Here is a 14829-nt window from a genome sequence, read left to right as displayed (position 1 = left end):
AAAATAAAACTATTTTCATTTTCTATGTGCCTTTCCATCTGTCATATACAAATATATATTTTACATTATTGTTATAATGGCATCGTTGCTTTCTTTATGCCACTATCATAATTTCCCCATGCATCCAAATTTTGTAGTCCTTATTTTAATGTTTGCAAAAGATTTCAGAATGTTTGTACCAGAGGGGCTCTACTGCCCTGATGGAAAAATTGTGCTGGGTCTTCTTATATGAAATAACCAATTTCTCCCCTCTTCCCCAATTGTGTTTTCCAGTATGACATCCCCCCTCTCCCTCCCCACCTCCAAATCCAGCAAAGGAGGACTGTGTCTCTCTAAACTCAAGTCCTTTTGAGTTCTGGGGAAAGACAGCCGTGTTCTTGCTTAGCTTGGGCCTGGTGTGATGCTTATGATTGAAAACAGAGGCTGTGGTCCAGTTCATTGCATCAGAAAGAAGCCTGCCAGTTATGCCAGATTTCCACCTTTCATTTTTTTCCCCCTTTACCTGTCACAGACTGTGAAGAAGTCCGGCAGCTTTATTGTTTTTTTAATTTTTTTTTAAGTTTATTTATTTTGAGAGACAGAGAGAAAGAAAACACAAGCAGGGGAGAGTCAGAGAGAGGGAAAGAGACAAGCAGGCTCTACGCTGCCAGCTACAGAGCCCAACGTGGGGGTCGAACTCACAAACTGTGAGATCATGACCTGAAACGAAACTAAGACTCAGATGTTTAACTGACTGAGCCACCCAGGTGCCCCTATTTTTTAATTTTATTTTTTTTAGGTTTTTATTTATTTACTTTGAGAGAGATGGGGGAGGGGGATGGGCAGAAAGAGAAGGAGAGAGAATCCCAAGCAGGCTCCACACTGCCAGTGCAGAGCCCGATGTGGGGCTCGAACCAACAAGTTGTCAGATCACGACCTGAGCCGAGGTCAAGAGTCGGATGCTCAACCGACTGAGCCACCCAGGCACCTCTAAGTCAAGCAACTTTAGAAGAAAAGGCTTAGCAATCTTCCTGAAACAAGCAATACCTGAAGATACCAGGTTAATATCTGTCTTTACTTTTACTTTTTAATATCTGTCTTTACTCCTCTGGCTACATTTAGTGATTGAAACTCTTAAGATCTTCTCCTGAGTAAAAATCAAAGAAAGCTGCATATCATTCTTTTTGTAGAATGATGAGCACAACTAATGATGTATTTTTCCTAAAGTGTATAGGGTCTTGAGCTGCTGAAATTTAATTTGCATACTGCCATTTCCTGGTAATATTTAATTTCTCTCTCAGATTGCCTGTTAGAATTTCACAGCTTTTATCCTTCTCCAAAGTCATATTGTGCTCTTGAGCATGGTTCCCACGATGAAGTATTCACGAGTGAGACCAGGCTTGTCACTCTGACCTAATTGGATTTTCTTCCTTGAACATTCATTATGTACTACTGGTATTAAGACACAGAACTATGTTTTTTTTCTTATAAATTATTAATTCTGAACATATGTCATTATTAAAATGAACTGGGTATACGTTCTTTATAAGGTCATTCTCATTGCCCACAGAATTTGGTCAGAGTTATATACTTGTGCTGTGAAATGAGTTCTGGGCTGCATGATGTTGATACTGACTAAAACGTCAGCACTTTCTTGCACTATTCAGTGGTGATGGCTTTTAGTAGACTTCTGTTAATGTCTGTTAATGAATAGCCTAATTTTTATCCTCGTTGGATACATAAAGTCATCAATTTCCCCCAACTGTGTAGAAAATTAGAGCACTTACAGCTTATAAACTATGAAGAACAGCTCTATTTTATTCCTTGGGGATGACTGTGGCAACATGTTTTCCAATCCCACTGTCTGAATTGACCTCACACTGGGTTTCCTCATGTAATGCTGCATGGAGTTTATATGGCCAGCCACTAAATGGACAAGGAGCCATCTGAGTACAAATAAAATGGTCCTGTTCTAGGACTTCACAGCAGCTGTGGTTGGGATATGACACACTAAAGCCTGGAGGCATCCTAAAGACCTCACTTCAGACTCTGGATTATTTGACCTCCCTTTAGAAACACACAGTATTTGGAGCACCTGCGTGGCTCAGTTGGTTGAGTGTCCAACTCTTGATTTCCGTTCAGGTCATGTTCCCAGGGTCATGGGATTGAGTCCCTCATTGGGCTCTGTGATAAGCATGGGGCCTGCTTAAGATTCTCTCTCTCTCTCTCTCTCTCTCTCTCTCTCTCTCTCTCTCTCTCTGTTACACACACACACACACACACACACACACACACACACAAATAAAAATTAAAAAAATAAAGTTGAAACACAGAGTATTAATGAAACAAGGGGACTTAGAAATTGTAGGGTCCATTTTGATTATAATATAGATGAAGAACCTAAAGCTTCTAGGAAGGAAGTACTCTGTCTTTGAGAAGTTGGGCATGTGTGAAACTCAGGAAAAGAATGTCCCACGGGCGAATTTTGCTTCTGTCTGTCAGAAGTACTGTTCTAGAATGAAGCTACAGGAGGCTGTGCTGGCTACCCCACATCCCTTAGATATATTTCTTGGAGTATCTTTAGAATTGCTAATGAGATTATCAGGTTTCAGGCCAAAGTATCCGTTCTACACATAATGCTATTGTGTAAGTTATAAAAGGAGCCGAGGCAGAAAACAGTGGCCACAGTCTTGTCCTTTATATATGAGAACTCATTTAATTCCTAATCCTAAACACTGAATTCTTAAAATAACTTAGCCTGGGGCCCAAACTGATCTTAGAATAGTTCTCTTCTGCTTACTGTTTACCTTTGCTTACACTTCAAATATTTTAATGTTAGATTTTACAAGAGTGTCAAACATCCACAACACAACCATGTATCCAGGAATTTTTTAACCAGTGATTACCAACCCCATGTGCCTTATTCTATGGGAGACAGTGCCACTGTTGGAATCTCACTCTGGTATTACCTGTGAAATAGGGGTTTTAGTAAGTCTCATTATTTAATACTTATTATTAGCAGTGGGTTTATAGCAGAGTTCAGAAAATTGAGGGAATAGGGTTACCAGAAATATTAACACAGGCTTAACTAAAAGCATTCAACAAACTTGACAGCATTTACTAGGCATGGAGACACAAAGATGAGAAAGACATGGTGTTTGAATTATGGGACTCAGTAGGAATGAGAGATAACAACAGGCAGTTTTTCAAGTGGAAGATAGAAGAACTATGAAAAACAAGCACAAGACTCTAAAAGTCTAGCAGTCGGTTCGGCTTTAGTGCAGGGCTGTGTCAGATCGGATATGCTGCTACAGCAACTTAGGTAGTATTCTGTCGCCAATGACAGCATTTCCTGCCTTCACTGTTGAAGTGCTTGGCACCTTCACACGGGTACCAGTGCTGGTTATGGAAGAGGTATTCAGGAGGTGTTTAGTGTTCTTGGCCTACTCAACAAGCATTCTTACTGAGATTTTGGGGTAGGTGAATCATAGATTTCATCTTGAGAAGCCTGGTCATCATCAGAAAGTTAACTGTGTTTGCTATATTGTTTAAGAAATCCGGGAAGTATAATATATCTTTGAAGAAAATTTTCATTAAAACAGTTAAAACAAATTTTGGTGCTTTAGACGGTTGGCTGTAGTTATGTGGAAAATTTAGTCATGGGCAACAGTTGGCTCTCTGATACGACTGGATAAACAACTTGTTGATTTATTGATTCCACAACGTTTATAGTTTATACCCTTGCATAGATACAGCGCAAGGGTTGTTTGGACGGAAATTAGCCATCCCCATTCTTTCCATCAACCCTCCTCCACTCACAAAGCTACACCAAATAAACAAACAAATTTTGGGTTTGTTTTGCAAATTTAGCACCTTGTTTGTAACTGTATTGAATACCTAAGCCCCTCCTATAAAAACAGAAATTCTAGAGCCCCTACTCCCCTGAGATGGGCCAAATTGGATTACTACTCACAAAATAGAAACAAATGGATGTGAGATAACCCCCAAAGGAGCCCATTTGTTTGCTCTTAAGTACACAGGACTTCAGCTGTAAATTAGGATAGGGTTTCTACGTTGGGAAATCTTGGAGCATCTCACTGAATCACTTGAAGCCATAAACTGGCAGTGATTTTTATGGGGTGAATGCAAAGTAACAGTGCAGATTTCATTTAGTTTCTCCTTTGCCTGACCACCTTCAAGGAAGAGAAATAGTTTAGGTGAACACAAAATTATAGTCAATTTTTGTATTTAATTGAGATACTGCTTTTCAGTCCTAAATTCTAAGCATTCATAAAGCTATGGCTTTTCCACTTGATTTTTTTTTTTTATTGACTAGTAGCATGTATAGTAAGAATACCCATTTTCTCCCCAATGGTTGAAATCATTTAAACTATTTGAAAATGAAATTTTCTTCTGTTATTTGATATAAATTGGGCTTTACCACATGTATAGTAATAAAAAAAAACAAACCTCAGGGTGCCTGGGTGGCTCAGTTGGTTAAGCGTCCAAGTTGGGCTCAGGTCATGATCTCGCGGTTTGTGGGTTTGAGCCCCGCGTCAGGCTCTGTGCTGACTGCTTACTCAGAACCTAGAGCCTGCTCCAGATTCTGTCTCCCTTTCTCTCTGCCCCTCCCCACCTTACACTCTGTCTCTGTCTCTCTCAAAAATAAATAAACATTAAATTTTTTTTTTAAAAACAAATAAAAAATCTTAACTCTAACTCTCCAAGATGCAAATCCCTCCTGCTTCCCCCTCCCCCCTTTTTTCCCCAATGGGCCATGTTTATAATCTAAAATCTGAATTGCAGCTAAAAAATTGATACAACTCGTCCCCTGGAACCTGATTACCTAAAGCACAAAAGTCTATTCATTCCATTAGTTTACTAACTAGTTTGCTGAATTGTGGTTTGTGTCTTGTGTATTTTATTAAAAGAAACTTAAAGAAAAAAAGGCTAAAGAGAACTTACACTGGGTCTATAAGAAAAAAAGGCTGGATCTTAACAAGCAATTTTGTAATTGTCTTTGACTCAAGGTGGCTGCAAAATGCTTACAATACACATGTGCATACTTAACTCATGTAACACAAAACCCTTTGTTCCTCAAGTTCTTAAAAAAAAGGTGTGATGTTCATTTGCTACACCCCCCCATTTTTTTTTTAACTTGGCTTACACTCTTAACTGGCAGTTTGCAAAAGGACGAAATTTAGCAACCTACTCGACAAAGTTTAGAATAGCTTCAATTAAAAGTCATCTAAAAATAAAAATAAAACCTCCTTTTCTAAGAGCAAATTTAAATACTTGGGTGTCACTTATGCTACCATGCTTCTATGATGTTTGTCTGCCTATAAAGTGCTCTATTAAATAAGTCAGATATATTTTTAAAATTTAAAATCTCTTTTAGACTCCACCAAAATCTCTTTTAAGGAGTCCTTGAGAGCCTAGCAGGAGAGTTAACAAGGTTATTCTGGTAACTGACCTAAATTATCATCAGTGGGAATTAAATAAAAGGAATCCACAGATCAAATATCTGACTATCAAAAGGCAATCAAAGAATTTTATACAGATCTAGGGTACTTATAAAGTTATTGACCCAGGGGGCTTGTAAAGAGTGGTAAGCTTTCTTCTATGGATTGAAGCCATGTGATACAGTGCAAAATTTGCATGATGCTAAAAGTAGTTACCCCTGAGCAAAAAAAAAAAAAAAAAAAAAAAAAATTAAACAAAACTAGGATACAAGGGACAAAATCCAACCAAAATAAGTAAAATATGAGAGAGAATTAAATTTGTTGATAATTTTGTTGTATGGGTGAATAATGATGAATAAGATAATAGGTAATCTTGAGTCACTCAACTTTTTTTTTAATTTCTTTTCAATGTTTATTTATTTTTGAGAGAGAAACAGAGCACAAGCAGGGGAAGGGCAGAGAGGGAGACACAGAATCTGAAGCAGGCTCCAGGCTCCGAGCTGTCAGCACAGAGCCCGACGCGGGGCTTGAACCCATGAGCAGTGAGATCATGACCTGAGGTGAAGTCGGACGCTTAACCGACTGAGTCACGCAGGTGCCTCTTAAGCCACTCAACTTCTAAAATTAGAAGTCTGCAAGTAGCAAGGCAAAACAAAGTTCTGTACATACTGGCTGTCTGATTTCCCAAGTGACATCTCAAGTTCTGTGAATAGATTAAACTTTCCTTCTTACCCAAGACAGTGAGGTCCATAGAACATTTTTATGATGATGGAAATGTTTAGTATCTGCACTATCCACTATCCAACAGTCACACACAGATAGTGAGCACTGGAAATGTGACAGTATAACTGAAGACCTTTATTTTTACTTATAGTTAATTTTATTAATTTAAATATGTTTAAATAGCCACACATAGCTAGTGGCTAACATATGGGACAGTGCATTTTCAAAATTATAAAAAACATAATAAATACCTAATTCTATGAACATATTTCTATTACTTTATTTCTTTTTTCTTTTTTGAATGTTTACTTATTTTTGAGAGAGAGACAGACAGACAGAGTGCAAGCTGGGGAGGAGCAGAGAGAGAGAGGGAGACACAGAATTTGAAGCAGGCTCCAGGCTCTGAGCTGTCAGCACAGAGCCCGCGGGGTTCAGAACTCTTAAGCTGTGAACCTGAGCCAAAGTTGCACATTTAACTGACCAAGCCACCCAGGCGCCCCTCTATTTCTTTAAATCTTGCTCAAAATAGTATATATTATCACTTTATGTAATATTGTAAAATATGATTGAATAGATCACATACTAGCCTTGGTTTTCTCACTATATGTTTATCTAGTCAAAACTCTTACTTGGAGAAGCTATCAAGGTATCAGAACAGTGAGAAAAAGAAAACCACCTTTTCCACAAAACTGAGTGTACACAGTAAGAACCAATGAAAGGTCAATCTCTTAAATTATTTTCAGAATCTCCCTGAGGACATTGTGAGTCTTGCCTTTTTCGGAGTCCATTTATTTCACCTTGATAGTTCTTGCACCTTTTGCCTTATATAATGCCTAAGACCGGGCAACTTCTCTCTTAATTGCCTCAGGGTGAGTAGGTCCTTTCCTTTCCTAACAGTACTCTCTAGGATATGGGAGTCAAAGGCACAGTGAGCTGACTGACCCCTTACTGTAACCCTTGATGGCTGTCAAGATTGACATTGACAGGTGCCTCTTTTGCTTCAGTGCTTTCCTATGCTCCGGCTTGATTTTTTTTTTTAAATATTTATTTATTTTTGAGAAAGAGAGAGAGGAAGAGAGAGGGAGAGAGCGGGGAGGGACAAAGAGAGAGGGGGACAGAGGATCCGAAGTGGGCTCCGCACTAACAGCAGAAAGCCCGATGCAGGGCTCGAACTCACAAACCTTGAGATCATGACCTGAGCCGAAGTCAGATGCTGAACCGTCTGAACCACCCAGGAGCCCCTTGGCTTGATTCTTTGACTCTGGTTTCCCCACTTCTACTCCCTCTTCTTTCTTTCACCCTGCTGGTGGGATTTCCCCAAGACTTACTACTGGATTATGCAGACAAATGCATGGGATTGTAGAAAGGAAGCAGACTCACGTTTGGTGCTCATTTCATGGAAAAAAGCAACCTGGTGAACTTCTTTCCATTTTCTTACAGACTAAGCCTCTGTTTAAGATATCATTGATTAATACTTAAGCACTTATGTTTCAATTGTTGCTCTGCTTCCAGAATAAGCAAAAAATTACCCATTTCTCTGAAGACTGCATACTTTTCCAGACAAAAGAAGTGTGCTTCCTTAGATATTTAAAGGCTTCATCTTTCTTGAAGGCCACTGTGCTGCAGCTTTTCAACACTCAGGATGGGGAAGAACAGAAATTGTTCAGGTAAGCATAGGAAGAATGCCAGAAAAAGGCTGTACCTAGGGTGCAGATGACAAGCTTGTAGACAAGGTCATCTATTAGACAACAAGTTCCCTGACAGCAGAGATAAGAGTCATCTCTGCAGCACATAGCTGACAGTTTGTCCACACGCATCATGTTTCCCCTTAAAAGCATGTTGTCAAGGCCATTATGAACTAGTAGGCACTTACATGCTATACAAATCTTACTAGATCACAGGATTTTGAGTTGTAAATGTCTTCTAAACAATGCAAAAGTGACTTAACAGATATGGGATTGTTAGTCTAATTCAGCACTTAACTGGTCCTGCTTCTAGATAATGGTAAGGTCTTTCCTTAGCAAGAAATAACTCTAGAAAATGTTGGAAATCCCCTGACCAATTCTGCCCAAACTCTTGGAGCAGGTAACCTCATTTCATGGTAGCAGATGAGATCCGTTGTACAATGCTACATTTTTTTAAAAATGTAGTTTCTGTATGTTTTTTTTTCCTCTGCTTGCATTTAATTGATTATTGGGGATCCAGAAGAAAAACAGTGAGCAATCAATGGATTGTTTTCTCTGTAATGGTGAGAACTGAAACCAACACCATTTCCCCCGTGTTAAATAATACTGGGAATATACTAACCCAGGTGGCTTTTTTGGAAGCAGAATACGAAATGGAGATCAGCGTGCAGGTTTATTACGGAGTGCTCTTGGGATTAACATCTCTGGTTTGCAAAGGAAGGAAGTAAAACTGGGCAGAGAAAGAACTTGAACTGTGATAACAGTCTCAAGGAAAAGTATAAGCTGACCTATAGGGAGTTCCAAAGCTGGGATGACCCTTCAGAATTGTTCTGAGTTGAGGTAGAACAGGCCCCAACCTCAGAGACTTTATGTATCACACTAGTAAATGGATGTGGGCTGCCTTTGAAGGGGGCATAGTACAGTTATCTACTGCTGCATAACGAACAACCCCAGACTTAGTGCCATAAAACAACAACTGTCATTTGTTACTATTATCTCAATAGTTTTGGATGTTGACTGGGCTCAGTTTGGTGGCTTTTAGTTGGGGTCAGGTTGTGGCTGGAGCTGGAGACATCTCAAAGGCTTCCTCACATGTGTGGTTTTTGATGATGCCTGTGGCTCAACCTCAGCTCTGGCTGCTCGCTGGAGCATGGACTTTCTATGTGGTCTGACTTCCTCCTCACGGAGAAGATGTTTCTAAGAGCATTCCAAGAGCAAAAGCAGAAGCATTACAGTAAAAGCTTTAAAGCCATTTATAACCTGGCTTCAGAAGTCACACTCCATTGGTTGAGGAAGATAGAAAAGTCCACCCAAATTCAAGGGGAGTGGACATAGATGCTATCTCCTGATGGGACAAGTGGCAAGGTCATATTGTAACTAGAGCATGTAGGAAGGAAGATACTGTTGTGGCCACTTTTGAAAAATATAATCTGCCATAGGGCATGACTTTGAGTGAGACCGCTATCATTAAATGATGCAATCCTTGTAAGGTGTTAGCAACTGAAGGCTCTCTGCCATAGTAGTTTTTCAGCAGCTGAAAAATCAGTCTCTTATTCTGGAAGCAAATCTGGGCATTTAGAGCATCCATACTTTCCTGCCCCAGCATTTTTTTTTTTTTCCTTTTACAGCTTTATTGAGATGTAATTAACATGTAACATTGTGTAAGTTTATAGCGGACAACTATGTTGATTTGATACACTTAACATGCTGCAAAATGATTACCATAGTAGCATTAGTTAACAACTATATCGCCTCACATAATTACCTTTTTCTTTTTTTTTATGGTAGGAAAATTTAAGATTTATTCTCTTAGCAACTTGCAAGTATGTAATGCAGATGTTAACTATAATCACCACAGCATCTCCCTATTTCCTCACTCCCAAGCCCCTGGCAACCACTATTCTACTTTCTGTTTCTATGAGTTTGGCTCTTTTAGATTCCATAGATGAGTAGAATTATACACTATTTGTCTTTATCTGATTTCTTTCACTTAGCGTGATGTCCTCAAGATCCATCTGATGAGGAGAGCAAAGGCAAGAGAAATGTAGCTTAAATTAAATTTCTTTACAGCTTGCAGCCCAACAGATACCAGAAACATGCAGAGTGTGACCTTCCTCAGGGAACTCATGGCTGCCTTAACGTTTATGTTTTATTAAAGACTAAAGTAACCTTAACAGCAGCTAGCCCCTCAAGGTCCTGAAAGCCTTGCTTCCAAATTCCTTAGAGACTTATGCTATCCCTAATGCCCACTAATTAAAAAGTATATAACCAGTCACTCCTCACAATCCAGCTCTTCCTGCCCTCGGGTCCTGTCCCTGTGCTATAATAAAATCACCTTTTTGCACCAAAACATCACAAGAATTCTTTCTTAGCCATTCGCTCTAAACCCAAAACTTCCAAATTTCATAATTTCATCACATCCATGTTGTTGTAAATGGTAAGATATCCTTATTTCTTGTGTCTGAGAAATGGATCTTTCCACACAGTTAGGAAAGCTGAATGCTCATTCACATGCTCTCACTTTCTCCCATGTAAGAAATCACAGCCAAGAAGATCTTTCTTGACCTTATGCTGTTTCACCTTGGGGAAGGGGTGAAGTCAAACTGTTAACCGTTCTTAGCCTCTCCAGTGTGTCCACGCTCATATATATATATATATATATATATATATATATATATATATATTTCTTTTCTTTTCTTTTCTTTTCTTTTCTTTTCTTTTCTTTTCTTTTCTTTTCTTTTCTTTTCTTTTCCTTTAGTAGTGCTGCAACTTCCCTCCACTGGAAACTTGGACTTCCACAAAGGCCTTCCTGTCCATAGATGATGGTCTATGAGGTGTTTTCCAGGGATTCCCAGACTGTAGCCATGAGGGGCTAGAGTGGTTTACAGGCCACTACAGGACCCACAACTGGAACTGAGGTCTGTATGCCTATTACCTGACCTACAGGTGGGTGAGACTCCCTCAGGTCCCTTAGTGAATTGTGCCGTTTGCACAGTTCCCCACAAAGGCACTCTTGTCTGTGGATGGATGCCTAATTGTTGTCGTTAGGAGGAGATAGAAATATGAATGAAGAATGTCTTATTAAGCTGTCCCTGTGTTAAAAAAGTTTAGGGACCATGCATATTTTTTTTTATCCCTATATTTAACAATGCTGAGAATAAGAATAAAAATAACTTAGCTGCTTACTCCAGGAAATGCCTTCTCCTGAAAGAAAAGACTCTGAACCAGCAAAAGTAGCTTGCTCATCAAAACTCACTTCAAGACTCTTGCTTCACTGGGGCCACCAATCCAATTAAACACTGCCTGATCCCAAGTAATTCCTTGCCTTACCTCTCCAGACTCAAAAATCATCCAACTCAGGCCTTAAAACACTAATAAATATCATTCCCGAATTTACCCATTTTGAGACACTACTAAAGCTCTGCTAAATTGGTATTCTTCCTTGGCTTTACTTGGCCAACTGGCTATTCTGGTGGCCTTTTAGGGAAGCTGACACCTGAGAATGAGACAGTGTACCCTCTGAAGAACCTGGTTCTACAGTGAGTTGACAAAATGAGAATGTTGTCATTCCAGGAAAAAAATTGAGCTCTTTACTAGTTTAGCCACTGACAGCATGGAAAGTCAAATTCCTCCAACAGAATCATAAATCTCGGGATTCAAAAAGGCTTGAAATTTATCTAGTCCAATCCATCTGCTTGGTACAGATGGAGAAGAAGCTCAAATTTGAGTTCAAATTAGAGTAAATTTTAGAGACTCCTTCAATACAACAAAGAGTTTTGGGATTCCTCTCTACTCTCTTATCTTCCCTTTTCAATCTCTTCTTTTCCCCAGCCTTAGGACACCTTGTCCCTGGTTTTCCTCATTGCAGACAGCTAGAGAAAAGATCAGGCCTCCATTGTGTTTTGGTGGAGGGTGTCTGTGTTGCCACAGGGCTTGGTGCTGGGTGTTTCCAACAAAAATGTATTTTTAAAATACCTCCCATTCCAGGAAGCTAAAATCTGGTTTCTATTATCTGAAAGGCCTCATTAAAAGATAAATATTGTCATATATGCACCTGTATTTTTGAAGCTGAAGGAAACTGACGGTTAAATTTTGGGAGTTCAATCTCATAAACAATGGAACAGGCTTTCTAGTAGTGTAGGCCTTCAGATCTGCTGCACTCTGAGAATTCTAGAAGAACTGAGGGAAAAAAAAGTATTTTATCTTGTCTTTACTGGAAAAATAACTAGATGGGAGGGTTCTGGATTAGAGGGTTTTTTTGAACATTTGTCTTTTAGCTAATTTATCCTTTTAAAAATGTGATTACCAGATCCTTAGTATATGTCAATTAGCTTGAGATGTCATTGACTTGAAATAAAAAATATATTTGATATATTGTTTAGAAACAACTCACAGGTTGCTATTCACATATTGGTGAGGGGGAAAAAAATCTATGTGTGCACATGTGACAAAGATCATTGAAAATATTTTTATAAATAAGAGTGAAAAGAAGTTGCACATGGCTCCAAAGAGTTTCCCACTGGGCTCTTACTGTGTGAAGACCAAGTGTTATACAGAACTGGTGACCTTTCATGAGTCTGAGGATTTCTTCCTTTTCGTTTTTTCCCCACTGTTGGCTACTTGCTTCTCCCACATCATAGATAATTCACAACAGATGATTCCTTTGTATAGCTTTTATTTTTATGCTGGTTTAGGTCTTGTTATTACCTATTATTTTCAATTGTAGGGTGTAGTAATCCACCCCTGGACAGTTTTTACATGTTAGTATGTCTGTATATGCGTGTGTGATGGTGGGAGCATGTCTTTGTAGTAATACCAAACACTCTGTATCACACTGCACTGAGTTCAGATTTTTTTCCCAAGCTACAACAAATGTGAATCTTCTAAATTCATGTTAGAAATATAGATGCAACTGATAGACATTCTTTTTTAATAGGACCCACACAAACTACACCAACATTTTGTTCCTGAGTTTTCTTTATCTTTTTTTAAAAAAGTAACTTGTGTTTCACATGTAAAAGAAATCATCAAACTTTTGGGTATTTTTTGTTGTTGTTGTTAGTCTACTTTCAACACATTAAAAACTTGAGGTGATTTGCAAAATCACATCCCTTCTCAATGTGAGATGGGAAAATTAGGAGCTCCAAATACATTTTGTACACAATTCTACACAGTTTAAAGATATATTATATATTCAGTCCTGGGTCCTAGAAGTAAACACTTTTTCCTGTTTTACTCATAACTCTATTACTAAGTAATCAAGTTTAAAAAAATACTCAAAGGTCATTCATAAAAACGTTCAAATTTTCTACCAATAAATTTTATATTAACATTAAAAATTTACTATTTTCCTTATGAAGGTACATTAAAAATCCTGTCAGAATCATGAGCACCCCTGTGAAGTACAATTACATTTGTTTCCTGCCTCCTTCTCTCCACCAACATTTCCAGTCTCCTCAGTATTTAGATACAAAATCTAAAACATTGACAATACAGCAATCTTCCCTCTTAGGACTTTGGCAAGTCACTCCAAATCAAAAGAAATATTACCTATAATGTTTAAATTTATTTTTAAATGTATCTGTCCCACGAGACTCTGATTTAAAACTGAATAGTGATCAAATATAATATTGCTCTGTATTGAGCTTAAGAAAGTATATCATTAAAATCTCTCATTAATTAAATAAAAGGATTTTGAAACAGAATGTGCATGATCATGCAATCTTAAAAGTCTGGAGAAAAACTTCCAAAATGATTTAATGCAGAAGCAACTGCAGAAATTTCAAATAACTATTCTGAAATATGAGGAAAATTATCATGGCATCCCCTTTTTTTTGTCCTCTGTTGACCTTCCTGTCTCTTCCTGTCACACTTGCCCCAAACCATAGTTGTGATTATCCTTAAAAGATGAGATTACACTTTTATCTTCTTCTGGAGCTACACATTCTCTCTGAGTAAACAATTAAGTATCAGAGTGTATTGGCTATGAAACCAGACTACCAAGGATAGAAGCCAAGTGTAATCACTTAGCAAGTTACCTTTCCTGTGCCTCAGTTTACTTATCTTAAAATAGAAACAATAATAGTATCTAACTCAGAAGCTGACATGAGAATGAAATGATTTAATAAATGTAAAGTACTCAAAAGAACGCTTGGTACATAGTAACTGTTCAATAAAATTTGAAAAACATTTTGATAATGATGACTTCAAAGATGAACTTTGTACCAATAACTCTCAAATTTCTATCCCTATCCTCCAGTTTTATTCATTTTAATAATATCAATTTTTTTTAAATAAAATGAAATCTGGCCTTATCTTTAAATAAAACCATGCTATACTCACTTATCAGATATTTATTTAACATATATCGTATGCGAGATACTTTTTTCCCATGTCAGGGACATAGAGGCAAATAATTCTTTGTTCTCTATTGGGTGAGAAAAACAAGTGAACTTTACACTACAATGTGATAAATATTTGGATTTACTGAAGAGATTCATCTGAATCTAGACTTTTGCTCAAACATTGTTGAGTTACCTACTGATACTTAATAAATTACCCCAAAACTGGGCAGCTTAAAACAACAAATGTTTGTTATTGCGTGGCTTCTGTGGGTCAGGAATCTGGGCACAGGTCAGTGGATACTTCTGGCTCAGGGTCCCTCAGAAGCTCCAATAAAAGTGTGAGCAGGGACCAAAGGAGGATTTACTTCATAGGTCAGTCACTCACGTGGTTGTTGGCCAGACTTATTTCTTCAAGGATTGTTAAACTAAATGTGTCAATTTCTTACTGGCTGTTGGCTGGAAGCCTCACTTCCCTACCATGTGGCCTTCTCCACAAAACAGCTCACAACATGATAGCTGGTTCTCCTCCACCCCCACCCCGAGGGCTCTGAGAGAGTGAGCAAGAAATGCTAGCAGGACTGATGTCAGTCTTTTTGCAACTGAATGTCAGAAGCGATACACCATTATGCTAACCAT

General features: G+C 38.3%; 1 protein-coding gene across 7 annotated transcripts in view; it reads right to left on the bottom strand.

Annotated features, from left to right (window-relative positions):
* The window catches only part of FAM227B (family with sequence similarity 227 member B), a 195121-nt gene that overhangs the window by 12745 nt on the left and 167547 nt on the right, over positions 1-14829 (bottom strand). The window lies entirely within an intron of this gene.

Source organism: Panthera pardus, unplaced genomic scaffold, assembly GCF_024362965.1.
Source record: "Panthera pardus isolate Hobbes unplaced genomic scaffold, ASM2436296v1 HiC_scaffold_24, whole genome shotgun sequence".
Lineage (NCBI taxonomy): Eukaryota > Metazoa > Chordata > Mammalia > Carnivora > Felidae > Panthera > Panthera pardus.
The sequence above is the reverse complement of the archived record's forward strand: the minus strand, read 5'-3'. Positions and strand labels throughout refer to the sequence as shown.